We start from the raw sequence: 24,951 nt of genomic DNA, 5'->3' as shown, positions 1-24,951 counted from the left end.
GGAATTATTGAAATAGAACACTCGATAGTTCATTCTCCTACAAACTATTTCTTTCAAAATTTTTGTTAGTGGTTTTAATAAATGAACGAACTTGATTTTCTGATGGTACAGGAGCGAAGTATTCAGTATATAGACGGTAGTAGGCCTTCCGACCACGCTCATTTTTAGTGGTATTTGAGAATCAATAAGCTGGTGTGGGAAGTTATTTTCAAGTTTTATTGACAGATTTTTCAATTTTTACCATATGAACTGAAATGAAATTCATTTCCCCAATATGATGAACATTCGGATTATGAAAAATCCTTCGAGCAATATTAAAATTCTGATCTTGCAACTTGCGGATGAATCGTCAACTGAATTTCATGCGGCTATTGCCGATGTCGGTTGTATGAACAAGCATTTCGTGTCATACATTCATGACGATTATTATTTTTTAATTCTGGTTTTAGGAAATAGCAACTTTTCAATACACAGAAGAATAATTATTGGCAATGATTGTTATAAAACTATTTCAATATCACACTAGAATCCCTAGCTTCAATCGATGAAAAATTTGTTTCTGTAAGTTTGTGAAATTAAAGTCAATTAGATATAGGGTAAGCGGAAATTGCAGAATATAATGATGTTTTGATGGCTAACTACCTTATTATGCTATTTGATTCAGACAGAAACTGATGGCATTAGAATAGCTATTTATTATGATTTCACGAACAAAATAAAACTTAATTTTAACACAAATATCACACAAAGTTGTTTGTACAACTGTCCTGTTTTCATAACAAAATAGATAAATTCAATATTTCTATAAAACATTTTGACATCTTTTGTCAGTTAATTATTTTCATGTTATCGCATTTGCTGTGGAAGTGGCCATGTCAGATGACGTCGAATCACCTGGTTACCAACAAACAGTATTGTTTACAGCTCACGCGATTTATTTAAAGTCTATCCAGAAGAGAAATAAAAAATTTGAAACTCGTCAACTTTGTGAGGCAAGTTTTCAATGATAAAATCGAGTGCGCTCGTTGAGAATTGTGTTAATACAAGCAAATATTTCAAGGTAATAGCATTCTTAAAGCGGAAAAATGAAAGTTATATGCTCAAAACCTCAAAAAACTCTTACGTTTGCACAAGACCAGAGCTTTATAACTGAGACACCAGATGAAAAATATCTGATAATGAATGTTGCTACTATTTTTGGAACATATGGGGCCTGCCGGAGTGCAGAGCCGTGCCATTTTTTATTAGAAGACATTAAATTAATGGATAAATCACTGATTGTTCAAATTCCAAATACAAAAATGGAAATAGGTCGTTCTTTTTGCATTGTTGGAAAAAACATTGACTATTTTAATAAATACGTTTCATTATGCCCTTCTGTTATCAATCATCAATTTGTTTTTTGAAATACTCAAATTATAAATGCAGTGCCAACCCAGTTGATATAAACACGTTTGGGAAAATGCCCTCTACCATTGCCGAGTTTCTGAATCTCCCCGAACCAAAGGAATATACAGGTCACTGTTTCAGAAGGTCTTCTGCTTCCTTGCTAGCCTAATCGGGAACAAATAAAACGGATATTGAGAAGCATGGAGGATGGAAGTCTACAACAATAGCTGAGGGGGACATCGATCAATCAATTCCTTATAAAAAGGATATTGCTGAAAGAATAATCCCAACAGCTAGCTCCAGCATTACATCACCGTCCTCTCCACTTCAAGAATTAAATGTTAATGTCCATGAAATTGTCAACACATATAGTTCAAATATATTACAAGGCTCTTCAACATCGCAAAGTATTAATATCAGCAGTTGCTCTAATTGTACTTTTCATATTGACGTTCATAGATGATAATAATAATGTAATCAATGTATATAATACATTTGTAACAGAATTCAATTGTGTCTATATCTATTGTACATAATAAAACTTTTTTGAAAATTGAATAATTATGTTCAGTTGATTGCAATTTGGTCGAAAAAAATCGTGTTGAAAATGCTTTCAACTCTGGTGTTAAAATATTTCCAACACGCTACTTCGTAAAGTGACATGAAAAGCTAGGAAGTTTTATTTCTCAATTTTCATGATGATCTCCTACCACGAAAAAATGGCTACATCTGTCAGTTTACAAATGAGTCAATTATCGTTTCTCAACTTCTGGTTTGATCCTAAATCAATCTGGTTTGATCCTTATTCCAATGATTGGAATTATCAGACACGCCTGACGAAGTTATTGTATCATAAAACATGTGCTGTATTTTTTCATTACGTCAGTCATGGATTTTCATCATCGGATTATATCTAGAAAATTTGAAATATACACAATAATTATGTGAATGGAAACTCACTATTTAGTGATACTTTGTGGTAAAATCTGCTCAAAACAGTTCACGAAACCACAACAAAGAGCACAATATAAAACGACAAAACTACCGCACAATAAATTCTTCTGGAAAAATATAAAATATTGGATGAGTTTTCATAAAACAAATAAGAATGTGAACGAATGCTTCGAAAACAATGAAGACATAACTTTGGTGATTTGATCACAAGTATAAAAGTTACCTTGTATGTCTTGAGCTAATCATTGGTCAAATAGGGAGAACATTTCACAAAAAAATTGAAGAACATAGCAGAAGTTTTTTTGAATGATGTGTCCAATTTGCGAAAAAAATGGAAACCATCATTCAACCTCGAACCGAAAGCTCAGTAACCAGATGAAACTGATTAGTTTTTATCTAATGATATCAATTTATTTAAATTGAATTGATGAGTTGGAAGTCCTCCTCTAGTAAATGATGTAACAAATATGATATAGAAATATTGATTGAAAGTCATTTCAATCTGTTTCACTGATGGGGGTTGAGTTTGAAAACAGTTCTGCTGACACGCCGCCCATTCATCTCAATATTTTGTTGTATATTGTTTCTTTATTTTCTTATTTTAGATGAATAAAGACGTTTTATCACTATTATTATATTATCAGATGTTACCTGTCACTTCGGAGATGGACTAACAGCATTTAGTCTGCTTTCTCGTCTGTTTCATCTCAACCACATTTTACTAACATAATGAGGTAGTCAGTTATCAAACCACAATCATAATTTGCAATTTTCGCTTACTTCAAGATCAAAACTTGCACTAACAAAACTTTTATTGTTGGAAATTGGGGGAAATGAAGTATTTTCCATTACATACCTACCTAAAAAATGTTTTTTATATTTAGAACAAGTTGATATTTAGCAAAACCGGAGAAAAAAATACTAAGCGTCAAAAATGTAGACTTGAGGTGCTTTTTGATACAACTCACATCAATAATAACAGCATGAAAATCAGTTGATGATTCATTTACGAGTTTGAGGATCAGAATTTTAATATTTCTCGAAAGAGTTTTCATAACCCGACCGTTCGTCATATTTGCGAAATGAACTTAATTCCAGTTCATCTTGGATACATCTGTCAATATAAGTTGAAAATATCTTCTCATAGTAGCTCATCGATTTCTAAATACCAAGCGATATGAAAGTGGCCATAGTGAATACTGTCTACTATCAGTCAATCAGGTTCTATTTCGATATTTCCATATTTTGGAATATTTTTTCGCTGCTCTATTTTGGCACTCGGTATAGGTATAGGTTTTTCAGTTTTACATGCAATTTCCAGACCGAAATTGGTGCTTGCAAAGCTATATTTACTTCTATATATACTAAATATACCAGACAGGTAGCTGTAACGGAAATTTCTGCCCGCAAAATATATTTCTTCCCATGACTCGTGTTTGTGACAAGCATGTCTTCGGGATGGGCGTCCATCATCGATTCTTCATATTTACAAGGGGCATTTCACAGAAAGAAGAAATATGCAAGGGAGAATTAGATACTGTTTTGCTCTAAATATGACTTGAATTCATATTGAACACAGTTCAAAGGAAAATTATTCTTCAATCTATTCAATAAAGATATTTTTATAAGACACCTTCCTACTTTTCGAAAACTTTAATCACTGAAGTCATTGTAAGAGAATTATTTTTATAAATCCTTCTTTATTTTCATCAAGAGACCTATACGGACATAATACAATATTGTTTTAGTTTGAAAATGTCCATATATGACAAAACTGCAGTAACAATAGTGTTTCAAACTAATTCAATATTGTATTTTTAGCCTGGTGGGTTAACGTGGGTAGTCAGCTCCACTTAGTAAATCGACCGATGTGCGAACCGGTGGTTAGAACCGCAAGGCCGGTCGATCGATTTTCACTTTATATCGTCCAACCCGTATTAGGGATCACACGTTAAAAGGTAAGACCTCGTTAGTCTTTAGCTCGCACAAGTTTCGGCGTTTGACCGTTGTCGTTCATAGGGGGTGACAGCTAGTTGAAGAAAAAGTTAAAAAATTTTTTTAACAGACAGAGTTTGAAAATGTCCATATAGGACGAAACTACAGTACAGTTAGTTACAAATAAAAGTGGTAAAAAGCAAAGAAATTTCCATTTCTCATTTTTCATAATTATTTTCCAAATAACATGAAGTTCAGTACAATGTTATTTCAACTGAATACCATTATTCGCAAGAAACAATAAATAATTGTGAATACTCAAGGAAATGACTGTAGGAAATAAGAAACAGTAGGCAATAAAAATAATTGATTATTTGAGAAGCCTGTACATGTTTATCATTTTATTTAAAATAACATATCTTTCAAAGAAGTGAAGGTAAACTTTGATACTTTTTCTCTGGCCCCAATAAGTGATTCCATATCTTCATTATCACTGTAATAATGAACTTTTATCAAAGAAAGTTTCATCGACTTTGCTCATATATCACAGATATATTTTCAGTTTTGAAGTAACTTAATCAAACATAGTTGATGATGTAGAATTTTACAGAAATAATCCTTTTTATCTTGATCCGATCTGAACTAATATTATGAAGAGAAAATGTTTTTCAGTTTGTAATAGGTAAAGACAAAAACTACTCAATTGAACTGAAAATCATTTCACATGAAAAAAGTTATATTATCGGCAAAGTTATTCTCGATTCATACAAAAAAGCTGCTATTTGAACACAAAATTCTGTCAACTTTATTGTCTGTTTCAGAGCTGTCAAAGAAATATAGAAATAACCATAAACATATAAAACAGAAGTCGAAAAAATGAATACATGGATATTGATTTCACTAATTTCATCGAAATGATAAATCTTTCCGTGAAGTCAACGTAAATTTTTGTAATTGTTTCTGTTGATCCATTAGCGAAAGCGATTACTTCAATATCAGTAGTAAATTTGAACATTTCTTCATTTATTGTAAGCTAGTAATAGCGAGTAGCATAAGCTGTGTTTTATTTAAAAAAATATTGCAAAAAGCAACTGACAAGTTTCAAATCTGCCTATAGAAGTCAGTTAGTCGAGGGAGTCGCTAGTCTTTTTCAGTTCTTTCAATTTTCAGTTGATAAGTTTTTAAATTACTTCATTTATGTGGATGTTATATCTTTGAAAGTATAGAAAATGACTAATAATATCACTATGAATCATTTAAAACTGTTTAAAAACGCTAAATTCCTGTATAAATTGTCTGAGAATCTTTTGCACTAATTAAATATTCTAAACTGCATGATTATGATACAGAAAGTTTCATTAATTTTCATCCAAATGTAATACAATTGTTCAGAAGTTTTCAATAAATTGAATGAAAAAATGAAAAATCTAAAACAGGTCATATATTTTTCAAAAACATCAAAGAACATTTTTAGTTCAATGATGATTAATGTTAACTTGAACATTTTTATCACTTCTTTATACCAACATAATCGTGTCTGGAAGTTTCATACCATATCGATATTTTTTGTTGTTCAAACTTCCTGTCCGCTTTCTTAAAATACTCGTATGTCAACAATCAATTACTATATAAAATGATTTCCTTACGTGTTTTTATCGAAGCTCTCGCACAACACCGCACCACTGTGTCTTCCGTTCTGACGAAAGTTCGAAAGTTGAGCCCAATTCCGAGGAGTTGTTGCTTTCGGCGAATTGTCCGCGATAGTCACGAAGTTGTGGTGTCGAGCCTGCGGGTCTCTGGGCCTTTTATAGGGGAGGCATGGCAGCGCGCAACCCCATGTGGGTGTTCCACAAGTGTCCCGTAGTAAATAAAACGAACGTAACGCAACAAGTTTTTGCACGATTAAGGTTTCGTATCTCCTGGGGATGTTTGATTAGACTTGCAGAGGAACTCAAAGGGGTGCCATTTCGAAAAACACGTGTATAATAGCATCGATTCACCTTTTCCTATCAATCTCATATTTATGTTGTTTCCATTGCTTCATAGATCTGCACAGGCATTACGGAAAAATTCTTGGATCAAATTTTGTTTTCAATTTTTCCACATATATTATTCTATATACCTATATGAGTAACACAAAAAATAAATATGCATACGAGGTCTAGTCCAAAAATAGGGTTAATTTCGTACATTCGATTAGCGATTTTTTAATATTTTTCATGTTGGTTCACACGAAATATAACTTTCGGATGTCAAAGTCCTTTTTTAAAAATTAATTTTATTAACAAAAATTGATGTTAACAGTATGAGAGCAAAATTATAACTGAATTACAAAAGTATTCTTCCCATGAAGATAAGAATGCTTGCACATCAGTTTCCCAGAATCGCGAGATTCTGCTTCAGCATGGTCAGCGGTTCACATGGGAACGGGCGATATAATTCCTCCCCCCGAAGATTCAACGTAGGAGAGTCAGCGAGGAAGTTGAACCCTAGACATTTCGATATCTTGACTTGGTTCGGATGGTCCATTGGTTTTGCACCCTCTGAAGCCAATCTTCTTGTGCAGTAGGTACAAACAGATTGATACTAGGACCAAGTAGATAAACATCGTCCAAAAACTTGGGATATGTGCTACGTCTTTGAAAGATATAATCGGTTCGTTTTCCATTATTGCGGTTTTTATTGAATGAAGTTCGTCCAGGTTCAGGTCATCAAGTTGGATTCCTATTGATTTGGGTGGCTCTGGCTTCCCTTCTTCCAAGTCTGGTAAGATGATTGGTTCACTATTGGTAACTTGGTGATCGTTGGTTATGATTTGGTTGCCACAGGATAACTGGCATCCAATTGGAATGTCGAATAGATAACTTCCAGGTAGTAGGTTCTCGATTTCGTTCTGGTTCTGGCACTTGAGTTTGGTAGTTTGTTGAGCCGGTAGGAGGACAACCCATTTGTTTGAGTTGTCTAGTTGTCTAATGGCTGGTCTCGATAAATGTATGACAGTCTGCTTACAAGTGGAGGTGTTCTGGACATTGAGTAGCTGGATTTCGCATGGATTGTCTTCTGTCAGCTCTCTGATGTTGGTGGATGGGCAGATATAGGTTCGATGGGAGATCTCCAAACAAGGATCGCTCAAGAATGCATACAATTTTTCGTTTTTTGACAAATATTTGTTTTGAGGTATAACAGCCTTAAACTGACCCTTAGTTAATATCGGAATAGAAAATAGGTGATAGTAATCGAAATTTGATGGATGGGTAATTGGAATATGCAAGATATAGGTTATTCTGAAATTTGATATATAGCTTTTGAGGCTAATAATTTTTTCATAAAGCAAAGTATTCTCGAAACTTATTTCAATTGGTAGTTGGTCTTTCTCAACGATTTTATTCAATTTTTGCAGTTCTTTGAACAAATCTTTTGTTTTTATAATACTAGGATGAAGAATGTTCAGTCTAGAAAATTGTATTGAGTTTTCAACATCTTGCAAAATTGAATTTATGATTTCAAATGTATTGATTATCTGATTCAAGATGTCTTTAATAAACATAGAGTTTTCTTTATACGTTTGATTTTCAACAATTTTTGCTATTTGATTAATTTTTGATTCCAAAAGCCTTTCGTTATGTTTCACTTGCTGAACTGTACTATTGAACTGATCAATTAATGAGATTGAGAGTGAGTTTTGCTTTTTGATATTCGTTACTAGATTATTTTGATTATCTTGTAATTCTTTGATCAGGCGGTCATATTTTTCACCATCGTTGGAATCTAAATTTCCTGTGATCGACTTGAAAATGGATCCAATTCCGTTTATAAGACCGCGCTTTGTTCTAAGTGGATGTGGTAAAATATTGTTGAGTCTATCAGTCACCTCCTTTTCCGAAAATTCTAATATTTTTAAATAGTTAGATGTGTCCCATGAGTAGTCTTTGTGACTGCCTACAAGTGTCCTTACATTTTTTGAATGGAATTTCAGTTTATTTACCTCCACGATTATTGGATTTAAATCATAATAATGAATAAGTGAATATGCGTGCGTTTCGACTTTGGCTGTTCCAAGTTTGAGAGGAATAAGTCCTGGATTGTTCTTTAGGTTTTGTTTAGATATATTTTCCTGGAGTCCGAGAGTTCCAGATAATCTGAAAAATTAATCAATTTTTAATGGGAGATGGGTATTTTTTGAGGGGACGTTTTAAATTGTCCATGTGAATTTTTTGTTGGTTTTCTGTAGAAACTGTTTTCATTGTATGATCGACCGTTTTGATTTGAGTTGGTTTTTGAAATTTATTTGCATCCTTCTGCCTAATATGTTTTTTCACGTAAACTTTTTGTTTGGTTTTGAATACAATGGGATCATCGCGTTTTTTATTTTCTCGTTCTACTATCTTTTCCTTTTGCTTTATTAGATCCGAGTTTATTTTGGAATAGAGGAGTTTCGATCGTTCCTTGTGATCATTGGTGTAATCATTTAGTAATTTCCGATCAATATCAATATTGAAAGGATCATTGGTTGAAATGTGACCACTTATGATGTCAATTGGCTTGAGTTTTGTGACCGAATGTATAGAGTGGTTGTATGCCAAAATTGCGTACAACATTTTCATTTTTGGAGGGGTTTTCAAAAATCCTCTAGTGTTGAGTAGACGAATGTGTTCTAGAATAGTAGAATGGAACCGTTCTATCATTCCATTGGATTGAGGATGATGTGGTGATGTGAAATGAACTTCGACTTTGTGTAAAGCCAGGAGTTCCGAAATGAGAAAGTTATTGAATTCGGTACCGTTGTCAACGATAATTCGTTTGGGGATACCATGATGAGAAAAAAATTGAATGAGGTTGTCGGCTATTTCCGTACCTGTCAAGGAGTTGACTAGGTATGCCTGTGCGTACTTTGAAAAACTGTCTATGATTGTGAGGAATTTTCTACTTTCGATAGTGAATGTATCCATATGTACGATTTCGAAAGGTTTGGTTGCTGTAGGGGTGATGTTGAGCTTCATTTTGATGGGGTTTCGCTCATATTTGCTTTGTTGGCAAATAAGGCATTGATTAATATATGTTTGAATGGTTTCTTTTATGTTCGGCCAGTAATGTTTTTCCTTAATTCTTGCGAAAGTTTCGTCAACACCGCGGTGGTTTGACTTACCTTCATGGTGGTTTTTGATAATTTCTTGAACGTCTTCTTTTTTTGTAACGTCCAGAAGCTTTTTGGTACACCTTTTGAATTTTATAGAGGGCCACTTGAAATATTTTTGAATTGTTGCCGAAAATGGTTCATAAAGTTCGGGGTTTTCAAAATAGACATGGTACTGCACTCCTGGGGCGACATATTGTTTGATAAAATTCAAAATATCGTTTTCTGTATTATTTTGCGATATTTGTACATGAATTCTCATCTTTTTCTCGAACAGAATGGTAGTTTTAGGTTTGGCCGGAGAATGGAGAACTGAGCTTATAATCAACTGATTGAGCCCTAGGTTCACGGCACACTGCGCTATTGGAATTGTTACAACAGGGTTCTGTTCAGCATTTGAGTGAATGGTGTCATCTTCAAGGTTTTCGCGTTCTGGTAGGGGTTCATCTTCTATTTGTTCGATATTAGGTTGCAATGGTGAAGAAATGTCATTTCTTCCATTACCTGTGGAAGGTAATTCATTGTCTTCGTGTATTCTGGGTTCTGGTAGGGGTTCATCTCCTGTAGGTTCGGTATCAGGTTGAACTTGTAAAGAAAGATTGTCATTTTCTGTGTGACTTTTCGGAGGTAACTCGTTGTCCGTATTATTTACATGCATTTCGTTAGGAGGAATCATGATGGGGGAATATTCAGTGTCCAGATTGGGTTCTCCAATCATCAAAATATCGGAAGAGGGTTGATAATCCGGGGTTTCAAGGCAACGACTTACTGGGTTTCCTTGACAACTGAAAGTGACACCTTGATTTGTTAGACGTTGTGATTCGTCTAGTATGTCATCCAATTCCTCCCAAAAGGTTTTGGTGTCCTTAGTGTGGATTTCGACACGGGATAAAGCATCGGCGTTGGTGTTCAACTTGCCTTTTTTGTAGATTATGTTATAATCGTATTCCTCTAGTTTGATCCGCCATCTCAGCAATTTTGAGTTGGGGTCCTTCAGAGAGAATAACCACTGAAGGGGTTTGTGGTCAGTGACTATATTGAACTTTCGTCCAAAGAGATATGGGCGGAAGTATTTGGTAGCCCATACGATCGCGAGAAGCTCTTTCTCAATGACTGAGTAATTTTGCTCAGAGTCATTCAGGGTCCGAGATGCGTATGCAACTGGAAGGTCTTGGCCTATAGGGCCTTGAGAAAGGACAGCTCCTAGGGCGAATTTACTTGCGTCCGTGGTGAGATTAAAAGGTTTAGAAAAGTCGGGGTACTGTAAAATCGGATCATTGATTAACAGATTTTTGCAGGTATTGAAACATTCCAAAAACTCTGCATTATGTTCAATTTTTGCGCCTTTCTTCAGGCATTTGGTTAATGGTTTCGTTAGTCTAGCGAAATTATTGATAAAGCGTCGATAGTAACCTAACAAACCCAAGAATCCTTTGATCTGTTTGGTGGTTTTTGGGACGGGGAAATTTTTGATGGCTGTGATTTTATCTGGATTCGGCTTGACACCTTCGGGAGTCACGACGTGTCCCAGATAGGCTACTTCCTTTCGTAGGAATTCCGATTTATCCAGCTGAATTTTGAAGTTTGAGCTTCTCAGCCTGTTGAAGACAGATTTAAGGCTCTCAAGGTGTTCTTGGAGAGAAGTCGAGAAGATAATAATATCGTCGAGGTATACCAAGCACTTTTCGTTCTGGATACCACGAAGGATATTATCCATTACGCGCTGAAAGGTAGCTGGCGCGTTTTTCAAACCAAATGGCATTCTCAGGTACTCATAATGGCCATGTTCTGTATTGAAAGCTGTTTTTTCAATATCGTCCTCTTCCATTTCAATCTGATGGAAGCCACTGGCCAGGTCGAGTGTTGTGAAATACTGGCATTTTCCCAGTTTGTCCAGAAGATCTGTGATGTTAGGTAAAGGGTATTTGTCATCTATCGTTTTCTCATTGAGCTTGCGATAGTCAACAACAACCCTCCATTTTTGCTTCCCAGAAGCATCGACCTTTTTGGGTACCACCCAAATAGGCGATGACCAAGGAGAATTGCTTGGCCGAATAATTTTCTGGTCGAGCATTTTTTTGATCTGATTTTCGACTTCTTGCTTGTGTATGAATGGGTACCGGTATGATTTTGTATACACCGGTATTTCATCAGATGTTCTAATTTGGTGCTTTACACGGCTCGTAAAAGTCAGCGGGGTATTTTCATAATAAAATATGTCAGAGAATTCTTTGCACAGCGAAAGTATCTTAGATCTTTCCTCGTCATTCAAATGGTCACATCGAATTTTTGAAAAATCTAAATTTTGCTTAGGGGAATCATCAAAATTATGAAAATCGATTTTTTGAATTTCGTTCTTATCAAATTTTTCAACAGCGATTGGTTCTGAAAAATTCAGGGTTACTGGTTTGGTGGTGTTGTTCAAGATAGTAGTGAGAGCTCTACCTTTATTTGCAACAGTAAGACACTCTGGCAATTCACAATTATGAAAGCGTTGGTGAGGTATTATTATTTCACCATTCTGAATTGATGTTTTGACCTGTATCACTTGCTCAGATCTTGGAGCAATCGTAATTAAATTGAGATCGCTTTTTGTTTTTTGAAACTTCAGTTTTATTTTCGCATAAGGAGTGATAAGATAGCCATTACCAAAATCTAGGTTAGCTTGTAAAAGTTTTAAATTGTCAAGACCAATTAATCCTTTGAAAATGTCATGAAATTTGAAAAGGAAAAATTTTAAATGTTTTTGTTGTGGCAAATTGAATAATTTTGAAGCGGGCATAGATGCGCTATATTTATAAGCTGATTTTTGGAAAACTGTGGAAACAATAAACGGGTCGTATTTAATTAGATTTGGAAACAGTTTTTGAGCAATTTCTGGATCTATAAAAGATTTCGTGGAGCCTGAATCAATGAGAAATTTTGCGTCATATTCCGGAAATGTTATATATGATAATTCGCTAGAACTAGAATTATTGAAAGAAATGATTTGCGGAACTAGGTTTGATTGTTCGTGGTTGGCATTTCCTGAAAATTTACCTCGGAATTGTCAAAGTTACTTTCCTGATTTTCATTTTCGCAGTATAGAAATTCGTCATAATGTTCGTTATAATCTTCTTCAGCGTAATATTCGTGTTCGCTATAATTTGGTTCATTTTGAGTGTCACTAACTACCGTATTAAATAATTCCTCTGATATAAAATTTCTTTGGGGTTGGTTTTGAAATGAGTTTGAGGGACCTGATCGATAATTAGGGGCGTTTCTTGTCGAAACACTCATTGGTACTGGTTTATTTGTTTGATATGTATTTCTGGTGGATACACTCATGGGTGTAGGTTTTGTGAAGTTCTGATTCTGATTGGGCCTGAAAACATTTCTGTTTTGAAATGGTTGTCTAAAAACTTGCGCGTTGGTAAAGAATTTTTGGGGTTGGCTTGGTGCTCGTGGCTGAATTGGTATTGGTTGTGAAGGAAATTGATTTTGCTGTCTGAAAAAGTTATTTGGTGTACTATAATTATTGACAGGAGAAGAATTTGGCTGTCTTATCTGAATTGGTGTTCTAGAAGGTTGAAAGTTTGGTCTAAATGTATTCTTATTTGAGAAATTTTGGAAGTAATGTACATTGTCTTCCTGTAAAACAAACTGCAATGCTTCACTGAGAGATTTGGGTTGCATACAACGTATTGTAGTACCCAAGGGTTCCTTGAGCCCAGAAAGAAAGGTTTTCAATGCCAAATTGCTATATAAATCTCTTTTACACCTTTTAGATTCTTGTGTGATTTCGTGAACGTCGATATAATTGCACAATAGGTTCAATATATTTAAACACCTATCATAGAACTGTTGAGGCTTTTCATTAGGGGATTGCCTAAGCATAACCATGTCTCTGTTTAGGCAAGTTTCATCCCTTTGATCGGCAAAGTTTCTGGTTAATGTATCTTTGAGTTCTCTCCAATTTGAAACATTCTGTATATTGGCTACTACTTTAGCATTGCCTGATAATTTTGAAATGAGACAGTTCAGCAAATAAACATTTTGAAAGCTTGTCGGCTCAGCCACATTATAAAAAGTATTAATTATTGAATCACAAACTGCTAGATATCTATTTAAATCATTAGGGTTGCCGTCGAATTCGGGCACACACCTAAGGTATTCTGAGTTGAATTGATTAGCCATTATTATATTTGAACTACTAGAAGAATTAGGCAAAGAAACTGAAGAGTCAGCTGAAGGGTTTTCGTTATTCAAATTTAACTTTCCAAGAATTTGAGATAAGTTATCAATAGACATTTAAAAATTACGACTTACATTAAAATTGTAAGAACTTTGAGCATCCTTTATAAGGTAGACGACTGGTTCCTCGATTTTTGATTTCCAGAAAGACTTCCTTGCGAGACTGGACGATTCTGTTCCACTCCCCGATGATCTGCCTGTTGAGGGTAGCTAAAGGTCCACGATGGATTGGGTTTCTTGAGGTTTGAAGAGCCACTCCTTCACAAACACCTCCACAAGACAAAACAACAAGTTCGATACCCGATAAATCGTTGAAACGAAAACTGCACGTTCGATACGTTCAATTTCGAGTATCCTACCGACTGCGCCAAATATAACTTTCGGATGTCAAAGTCCTTTTTTAAAAATTAATTTTATTAACAAAAATTGATGTTAACAGTATGAGAGCAAAATTATAACTGAATTACAAAAGTATTCTTCCCATGAAGATAAGAATGCTTGCACATCAGTTTCCCAGAATCGCGAGATTCTGCTTCAGCATGGTCAGCGGTTCACATGGGAACGGGCGATATAATTCACGTCTCGAATATAGATAGGTTCACAGTTTCAGTTGTTTAGCATTTTCATTTTGTTGGTGACAGGTATGAAAGTTAGAAGTGTTTTGCGTGTTCCCTTTTTTTAAGGACAGACCACAAGCACCACAGAAAAATCCTTAAGACACTGAAGAACGGTGCCTGTACGAAAGTAGCCATTCACGTTGGATTTGAATCGCTGGAATTCAAACCCAATTGGAAAAATTTTCTAAGGAAGTTTATTCCACATAGAAGCAGTTCGCAAATGAAAGAGTTTTCGAACAGTGAAGCTCGCGGTTTACTGAGTTGAACCTCAGAACGATGAACAGCTATAGTCCGTTGTGTATTTCTGATATGTACCGCTCTTGATGGAATCAAATGTGCCCAGTCACTTGAACACTTCCTGTGAAAGTATCTATAGAAGAGAGACAAATCTCTAATCTTTCTTCGATGTTCCAGGCTATCAAGGTTACATGTGATGTTCGCGTGTCCAATCAGGTGGATGACTCTCCTCTGGATGGAATCCAGCAACATCAGGATATGTTTGGGGTCAGATCTTCATACATGAGAACAATACTCCAAAGAAGGTCTGATCTGACTCCATGAAGCATAAAAAGAGGTGTGTAAAGTTTTCTGGCTAGGAACAGTGTTCCAAGATTTTGAGAAGCAGCCTTCGCAATTCCAGTGACGTGATTCTGCCAAGACATATTATTGTCCATTTTGATCCTCAACGAACTCATCGAAGCAGAAAGCGGAATTATCAGACCTGACATTATTACATCCCGCTCGGAGACATTTATCTTCCGGTAGAAAACCGATGCCTGGGTTTTTGTGGCATTAAATTGAACCTGGTTACTTTCACCCCAATTCTAAATCACTTCTAGATCCTCATTAAGATATGGGACCTCCTGGTGTCGGTGAAGATGTGCCTCGGGAGCCGATGTCCTGGAACTCACATGAAATGACGAGACAAGTGTGCTGTCAACAGCAAAGCAATATATTGGATTCTCGGCGTTTTTCTCAGCAAAATATTTCTTCTCGAAGGTGATTACTTTTCCATTTTATGAAAATCTCTGTCCTCCAAGCGCAAGTTTCAGATGAGGGAACGAAAAAAAAGTCGCTTGGGGCTAGATCTGGTGAGTAAGGCGGATGGTCAAGGAGTTCAAACCGTAATTCGTGGATTTTTGCCATGGCAACCGCTGAGTTGAGATATGGTGCGTTGTCTTGGTGGAAGAAGATTTTTTTTATGAAAATGTGACCGTTTTTCCGCAAGATCTGCTTTCAGCTTGTCGAGTGATGATGCGTAGTATGCTCCTGTAATGATTTAGCGGTCGGGTCGTCTAACACCATTCTGCGCTAGACGACCCGTCTCCCAAGCCCAAACGGCCTATACTGTGGTAAATGATGGTGCATAGTCCCCATACATTGAATCCAACTCATTAATTTGCATAGGCGTATTGCCTTACAGAAAAAAATATTTATTGAAAGCTCGACACTTTATTTTTACTATTTTCATAAATACACTGACATCAACTCACTCAAACGACTATTACATAACATCTGCGCGTCCAAAATGGCTGAAACTTTGATCAGTAACTGTCAACAGATGAACAACGAAATTCACTATCTATTATTTACGAGTGCTGCTATCTCAATGTTGGGGTCAGAAACTTTTCAGATCACCCTCGTATTTGTTATAATATTTATTGTATTGGTATTTGTACTATAAATATTTTTAACACCTCGACACGTGTTTCGATCACCAAGTTATCATCTTCAAGAGGAAGATTAAACAAATTCTTTTCCTGAATTTCAATTGATCAACATTGTCCTATATTTGATTGTAGATACATTGTATTAGTAGTTTCTCCGCTAAATAAAAGGATTTATAAATATACCTGAATAGATAAGGTAACAAGATTGTGCCCAAAAAGGTGGAGTCAAATATTTGTGTCATATAATCATTAGAGATTATTATTCATGTCATGATCTGAAAGTGGGTCAAGAAAAGTCAAAGTATTTTTCTAGGATATGGCTAAGGTATGTGAATGATATTTTCGCGATATCCGATACCAAAATATTGAGGACTTTGTTTCCTTTTCGAGTAATAGATTTCCATCAATAAAATTCACGTGAGTTAGAAAACAAAGGACAACTTTCATTTCTTGATGTTGCGGTAATTCCTGACAGTTCACATCACTGTGGACAGCACAAACGTGCTGGGTTGAATTTTCTAGTGCATCGTCTTTTGACTTTTCCTCTAACACACGATAGGTTCACCAAAGAAGAACGTATAATACAGGAAATAGGAGCCATTAACGGTTTCTCGAGAAGTATTGTGCATGGCAGAAGTTGAGGTTAAGAATGAACGAAATCTCGATTTTTAGAAAGGACGAAAACCAAGACAAATATATCTCAGTTCCATACCACCAACACACGAAGAACTTTGAAAAGATTTTCAGAGAATTTGGTTTTAACGTGGTGTTCTAAACAAGTCATACACTTCAGAGCCTTTTGGGAATTCCAAACGACAATGTCGAGAATCCGAAAAAGTCTGGAATTTACGAAATTAAATGTAAGGACTGCGATGCAAAATATTATGAACAGACAAACAGATCAATCAAAATAAGATATGGCACACTTTAAATATGAAAGACCTGGAAATCAGCAGTCGCCTATCATATTTTGCAACAAAACCATTCCATAGACTTCAGTTCATTATGACTAGTTAGACAAGTTAACAACAAGGGACATCTAAATGCCTGTGGAAGTGTAGAAATAAGTAAACATAATTGTAATGTCTAGGGAACTAATTTTATAAACCCTTCTGGTAGGTACTACGTTGTTTTTATTACTACAGAAAACATATTCATACTTTTTATATCTCAAAGGGAACGAGTATTGTGCTGGGCATTGACACATGAACTTGAGTGTGAATAAAGTGTGTAATTGAGAGTTGAGCTCTGTTTGGTTACCCTTTCTGAACACTACAATAATAATATGAATAACGATGGTGGACCAATACCTAATAGTATACTATATAGCTTGTTAAAATAATATTTTATTTATTAGATTAACCTGACCATCAAGGACACATTGTGAAATTAATTATAGAAAAGTAAATAGGGTAATATTGTGAAATTAATTTTATAAAGCTTATAATATTTAAATTATTAGATTTACCTAACTATTACATAAGGACTCATTGTAAAATTAATTTAGGATTAGTAGATAAGGCAATTTGTGAAATTAATTTTATATAGCTTATAATACTTTGATTATAGATTTAGCTTACTATTACATAAGGACATATTCTAAAATTTATTTGAGACTAATAGATAAGGCAATATGTGAAATTAATTTCATATAGCTTATAATATTCAAATTATTAGATTTACCTAACTATTACATAAGGACACATTGTAAAAATAATTTAGGATTAGTATATAAGGCAACTTGTGAAATTGATTTTATATAGCTTATAATACTTCAATTATAGATTTAGCTTACTATTACATAAGGACACATTCTAAAATTTATTTGAGACTAGCAGATAAGGCAATATGTGAAATTAATTTTATATAGCTTATAATATTTCAATTATTAGATTTACCTGACTATTATTTGAAGACACATTATGAAATTAAGTTTAGTCACTCAAGACGCAGGTACCTAGAACAGGTATCTATGATGTAAATAAGGATAGCTTACTAGTTTGATCTTCCTCTTGAAGATGATCACTTGGTGATCGAAACACGTGTCGAGGTGTTAAAATAACGATTTGGTGTTGGGAAGAAACTCCAGTTATATTCAGGGTCAAGATAATTTACAAGTCAGTTCTTGATCTGAAAGAAGTTATAAAGAAAGAATGTGTTTTGAAGATCAAATTATATCTGGAATAATTGAATAGAAATTACAATGAAATTGATAATAATATTAGTTCAAATAAAGCATTCACAATGAACATCATCAATCAACATACTAGAGTCACACGAAAGGAATATGAAGGAGAACATAAAACAATTATCTGCGAAACAAGATAGGAGGCCTCAAAATGATCCACCGGATCTTTAAATTTTTCAAGTTGTTTAAAAATTCAGATTTCTAAAACTTACTAGACCTGAGAAGCATTGCCACTAATGAATAATCGACTTGAATATGTTCTTCAACAAATATTCAACTTTTAGTTAAAGCGAGTGTATTTGAAACCTTAGGTCAACATGTCACGAAACATATCTCGAACTCACTGCGGGAAATAATTCGTCAAGAGCAATTTTATTTAGTGAAAATGCTTCGCATAGAAAGAACTCGAACTGATTTGTGCGATACATGACAGCCGCAGTAAAAAAATTTAACAAACATCCTACTGAAAGTTAATTACTCCTACGATATTTTTTCGAATTACTGAAATTAAGAAATGCCATGATTTCTTTTCTCGCAGTCAAAGAGTAGATGAAGCAATTTCATTCGAGATTCTCCAGAAAGAACCATTGCTTGGGAAAAACAAAAACAAACGCAAGGAACTTCGATGCTGGTCGCTTGATTTATATTATTTTCTTTTATTTTTGTATCCAGTCAGAATAATACTGTAAACTGATAATGAAAACAAAATCGAGAAAACTCGTAAACACTGTGACTACAATCACCATTCATTTCAATTATTTTCTGTTGATAAATTATTCAATATGGCAGTATGTAGCTTGTATTATCTTTCGTTTCGTTATCCTATCTACGACAAAATGTGGTCCGTTGTACACAATGTGTATACACGACAACACACATTACAAGTGACCATTACTTTCAACACTGGAAGGCACACAGTGAGCTGTTCTCAAAAGAAATAAATATGTCATCACAGAATGTTTTGCAAACCTATAAAAAACAGAATGTGTGAGTTGTGTTGTTAAGTTTCGTAGACAGCGTTTAGAGTTTATAGGCATGCGCCGCCGGCTGCATAGCCGGTACCGCCGGCCGCATGGCCTGTACCGCCGCAACCTCTGACCCTGCATTTCAAATCTGTAATATCTTCAAAAATATTCATTCAAATTACATGCTGTGAAGAGTCATATGGGTCTATATTGAAGGCACAATGTATTCTCACAATGTATATTTTTATCGAGTATTGTCATCACATTAAAATGAAATAATCAACACCGTTGATGGAAGAAAATAATCCCATAAAATGAATACATTTTTATTCTGAATTTATATTAACATTTTTTTTTCGTGAAATACTTCTCTCCAGACTTCTTCAAATGATGAGATTCATTATTTATTTTAGAATTTGTAGTAACACAATATTATTCCCCCTCAGAATATCTTGTGAGGTGTTCACTGTTCACAGTTAACTTATGAAGGCCATCATTATAAGTGCACCAGAAACTCCAACAAGACCATCCGCAGAGAGATCTAGAAAATAAGAGAAGAAATCAAAAAAACTGCAAAGAGGATAGAAGAGGAAACAAAGGAGGTAAAAAATAAAAACGCCGCTAACAGCCATATTGACAGCAGTTTCACGCAAAGGAGACCGGAAATCGGTGAAAGAAAAAATTCAGCAAAAGAAATTAAAACGAGGGCTACCCAGAAAAACTCAAAGTAGGTAACAATATATCTCGAGTTATATTTAACACACATCTTGTTTTTTGTGATATATATTATTGGTGAATATTACTGAAAATATGAATGAATATCTCAGAGACTTCCATATTGAAACAGTTGAAGCGAAAATAATTGAAGATGTCTCACAATTAATGACACTTGAAAATACTAGGTTAGATATCAAAGTACTTCACAGTAACATAAGGAGTCTGAATAAGAATCTTGACCAAATGAAAGTATTACTAGTAGAAACCAAACATATTTTTGACATAATAATTCTATCTGAGACTTGGCACATTAGAGATATAAACTATATAATATGACTGGGTATAATCTCATTTACAATCACGGTAACGTGAACCAAAATGATGGAGTTATTGTATTTAATAAAAATAATTTATATTTCACTCATGATATAATACATTTATCAAATGGAATCAAAATTCTACAGCTGAAAGTTGAACTACACAATAAAAATATACATATAACATCTATTTACAGATCACCATCTACATCAACTAATAATTTCATTGAAAGTTTGTCAGAATTTCTAGAATCTTGTGAAGATAACAATATTAACAATCATTTTCTCATAGGAAATATCAATATTAATATAACTAACAAATAACTAACTATCTGAATACGCTTAGTGCCCCCCATGCCCCTCCCGGGTTGTGTGCCCAGGTCGCAAGCTCCCTCCTTACGGAAATGCTTCCGCAGGTTTGGACCTGGCGACCCTTTCCTTCCACCCCCGTTTCTTAAGGAAACGGTCCTCAATCCAGCTGCTGGCACTTCAGCAAGATTGATATCTAACCTCTTTTGGTTGGAAACCAGCCTTTAGGTGCTTTTATTTCCCTATCTATTCGCGTTTTGAATTTTTGGCTCTTGTTTGTCGCGGTATTCCTGACTGAATTTTTGCATGGGGGCCCCCAAAGCTAACGGCGGCCAGAGTTGTGATAATCGGGCTTTTTCCCAGTGAAGCTGAGAAATGTGATTTTGAAATTGACTCGCGGTTTTGCTGAAAGAGAATATATGTTAATATACACTGGAGTATTATACTTACCGGAGCCGCCTGACGGCGACTCGCGGGGGAGGTCTGCTGTTTTGGTCTATAGGTCTTCTGTATTTGTCCCGTTCTCTGAACCTGGGGTCGTCCATGTTCAGCGCTTCGTGCAGGTCTCGAAACGCCGGGTTGTCGTGCACTCTGAGTCTTTCAAACACGCTTTCTGCGTGTTTCCTCAGGTATGTGTCCACGTAATGGGGGTCCTGGTCCAAGTCCCTGTTGATATATCTGTTGGGCATGTATCTGGGTGCGTTTAGAGCGGCCCTTATGCACGCGTTCAAAAACGTTTGTATGTTGTTTCTGTATGTCTGCGCGCAGTGTCCCCATGCTGCGCTGGCGTACAGTATCATTGGGAGGATTATTGTTCTGATCATTAGCAGCTTAACTTTCAGCCCCATGTTGGATTTGGGGCCTATAATTGGCTTTAGCTTGTGTCTGGCTGATCTCGCCATCCCTATTCTCTCCCTTACGTGAGCCCGGAACGTCAGTCTTTTGTCCAGGGTGACCCCCAGGTATTTGGCCTTTTCCTTCCAGGGGATCTCTTGTCCGTTGTACAGGACGTGTCCTTCCGGTTGCATGCGTCGCCTTCGGGTGAACAGTATCGCCTGGCTCTTGTCAGGGTTAATTGCGATCTTCCATCGGTTTGCCCATTTCTCTAGTCTATCTACTTGTTGCTGTAGGTACCTGGTAACGTGAGTTGCGCTGTTGGATCTAGCCAGCAGGGCCGTGTCGTCTGCATAGAGAGCCAGCTTATTAATGCCGTTCTCTGGCCTGGGCACGTCTGCTGTGTATATAGAGAAGAGGTGTGGCGAAAGGACCGCGCCTTGCGGGACTCCTGCTTCTAGTTGTCGGGTTGTCGAGAGTTCCTTTCCTACTCTGCAGCGAAACGTTCTGTTTTCTAAAAAAGAATCGATTAGTCTTACCATTGTGTCCGGGTAGCCGAAGTCGCTCATCTTTGCTATTAATCCGTTATGCCACACTCTGTCGAACGCCTTGGCGACGTCTAGGAATATGGCTCCGGTGTTGCGTCCTCTGCCGAGGTTGAATCCCTCTGTTGCAAAGTCCACGACCCTTAGGACTTGTAGCTCGGTGGAGTGTTCGGATCTGAAACCGAACTGTTCGTCCGGGAGGACTCCCAGTTCGTTGGTTTGTTCCTCTAGTCTTTTTAGGATAACTCGTTCCGCCACTTTGCTGATGGCTGGAAGTAAGCTGATTGGCCTGTGGTTTTGTGGGAGCAGGTGGTTTTTTCCTGGCTTCGGTATGTGAATCACCGTTGCCTCCTTGAACGGGCGCGGGAAATGTTGTAGTCTCAGTATGCCATTCACGATGTTTGTGATGGCTGCTATGCCTTTTCGGGGCAGGACTTTCAGTGCCCGGTTTGTTATTCCGTCCGGGCCTGGGGCTTTCCGAGTGATTAGGCGTCTTAAGATGCCTTTCACCTCCTCGGGAGATGTCGCGGCCAGGGGTTGGGTGTTCGTTCGTCGGTTCTTTATTCTTCGCGCCGTTCTTTCCACCTGTCGTTCTGTTTCTTCTACTTCGTCTGTAAGAGGGACTCTGTTCTCTCTGCACTGCCTCTCCAAGTTGTCCGCGAAAGCTTCCGCCTTCTCCAGGTCAGTGTAGACGATTCCGTTGTCCCCGCGTATACGCGGGCATGGCTGACGAGGTCCGTTCCTTAGTATCTTCTGCATTCTCCATGCAGAGTTATCCTCGGTGTTTAACTCTTCTAGACGGGTAGTCCACTGTCTGTCTCTGATGTTTTTCAGTTCTTCCCTTAGCAGTCGGTTGGCTCTGTTCATGCAAGCTTTATCCAGAGGCGCTCGGGTTCTCTGGTAACGCCTTTTCAGTCTTCTTCTTATCCTAATCAGTTCCATCGTTTCTGGTGGGAGGTGGTCTTGGAAGTTGAAGCGTGGGGCAGGGACTTCCCTTGCGCTTTCGTTCACCGTTCTGATTATTGCTTGCTGTAGTTGGTCCACAGCGTTCCTCAGGTCTTCTGTTGTTTCGATGCGTGGCATGTCTCCCATAGCATCGTGTATGGCGCGCTGGAATCTATTCCAGTTTATTACTCGCTTAACTGGGTTGTCTACTTCCACTTCACCTCTTCCTATTGAGAATAGGACGGGGTTGTGGTCTGACGACCCTTCGTCTAGCACTTCCATCTCCGTTGTTTCGATGTTTTGTACTAGTGCGATGTCGAGGATGTCGGCAAGTTGTTCTATGCCTCTTTGTGGGTAGTGTGTTGGCATGTGCGGTGCCACCACTGTTATCTCCTCAAATTCTTCTAATAGTCTTATTAGTATGTTTCCTCTCGCGTTTCCATACATACAGTTCCACTGTCGTGATTTGGCGTTAAAGTCGCCGATGGCTACTGTTGGTGAGTGGTCTGGGAATATTTCTGCAATATCCGTTCGTTCTAGTCTTGTTTCTCTGGTTTGTGGGCGGAGATACACTGATGCTATTCTTATTTGGCCGTATCGGCTTGTTTTGACTTTGACTGCTATGGCTTCGCCGATTGCTATGTCCGGTTTCCTGTCTTCGTACTGTATTAAATCTGTTTTCACTAGTAACGCAGCGCCCCCTGCGGCATTGCGTCCCCCTGGCCTTTCTGCCCTGTATATATTGTATCCTGGGATACGACATCTCATCTCAGTCCTTATTTTTGTTTCCTGTAGTGCCATGACGTCTACTTCTAGCCGCGACAGCATTTCCAGGAGCTCGTTTTTCCTGTTTCTCAGGCCGTTGATGTTCCAGGATCCTATCCTTAGGGTTTCCGGAATTCGTTCTGGCATTAACGTCTTTCGTTTTGTGTTAGTGCTGCTAAGACCGCTTGCGCGATCTTTTGCTGTTCTGGGTTGAGACTTCCTAGGACAGAGATTATCCTATTCGTGTCAGTCATGGTGTGGTTTTCCCTTCGCGTTGTCCTTGTCTGCTGGGTTTGAGGCCGCTGGTTCTCCGCTTGTCGCGGCCTCTTCCCTCCCTGTTGTTGTTGTGGTGTTGTCCTAGGTTTGGGGAACATTCTGCATCCCCGGTAGCTGGCTGGGTGCGCCTCCAGGCAGTTGGCACACTTTGCTGGCGTCTCTCTTGGTTTCTCGCATGCGCTTGTAATGTGGTTTTCTCCACATTTTACGCATCTGGCTGTGGCATGGCAGCACCTCTGCGCGTGGCCGAAGTATTGGCAGCGGTGGCACTGCGCTACGATTCGGCTGTTTGTTCTCTGCGGTTCTGCCCTTACTATTAGATCCACGCATGTTCTTATTTGGTATATCGCGTTCTGGTTTTTGGGGACCTTGACCAGGAAGAGCGGGAGGCTCTGTTTTGTTTTCCTCGAGGTCATTCTGTGGCATTCTATGACCTCGTACCCTTGTCGTCTGAGGTCGGCTGCCACATCTTCCGCCTCGATGTTGTCCGGTATGCCTTTTATCACCACGTGTAGTGGGACTTCTCTTTTTAGCGTGGAATACGCTTAGTGCTCATGGATTCATATCTTATATAAATTCGGTAACAAGGATTAACTCTGGTACTTGTATAGATCATTGTTTCGTAGAAGATACCTCAAATAACTACAAATACAATTCATTCGTCCTTGAAACAGATATAACTGATCACTTTTCTATTGCACTACAAATCATTTCACCTGAAACAAAGAAAAAATCATTTGATTTATTGAAATATAAAAAATGTATCGATAACAAAAAACTAAAACAAAACATATGTGAGGAAAATTGGCTGGATTCATACTCGACAGATGACATTCAACTTGCTACTCGAATATAATAATTCAAAAAACCAACAAAATCGTGGAAAAAAGCACAAGCACAATTGAAGTAAGTAAGAAAAACATGAAAAGGAATCTGTGAATTACTGATGGTATACTGAAGTCCATTGAAGAGAAATAATCTTTATATAACAATGAAAGGCAACCCAACAGAAATAAATGAAATAAAATATAAACAGTACAAAAATAGACTGAAAAAAATAACAGAGGAAACAAAAATACATTTTTATCGAAACAAACAAACAAACAAATTGAAAATAATGAAGGAGAATCCTCTAAACTGTGGAAAACTATTAATGAA

At 36.9% G+C, this 24,951-nt stretch overlaps 1 protein-coding gene across 4 annotated transcripts in view; it reads right to left on the bottom strand.

Moving 5' to 3' along the window:
• The window catches only part of LOC111515237 (uncharacterized), a 55,084-nt gene extending 49,039 nt beyond the window's left edge, over positions 1 to 6,045 (bottom strand). For all 4 annotated transcript variants that reach the window (XR_012467764.1, XR_012467765.1, XR_012467766.1 and 1 more), the window contains exon 1: positions 5,925 to 6,045. The gene's annotated coding sequence lies outside the window, so the exon portion shown is untranslated. The remainder of the gene's footprint in view (positions 1 to 5,924) is intronic.
• Positions 6,046 to 24,951: the final 18,906 nt, after the last annotated feature.

Source organism: Leptinotarsa decemlineata, unplaced genomic scaffold (genome assembly GCF_025532065.1).
Source record: "Leptinotarsa decemlineata unplaced genomic scaffold, Ldec_3_MD MMD2_tig00026354_RagTag_RagTag, whole genome shotgun sequence".
Taxonomy (NCBI): domain Eukaryota; kingdom Metazoa; phylum Arthropoda; class Insecta; order Coleoptera; family Chrysomelidae; genus Leptinotarsa; species Leptinotarsa decemlineata.
Note: the sequence above shows the minus strand (reverse complement) of the source record. Positions and strands in the feature narration are given on the sequence as shown.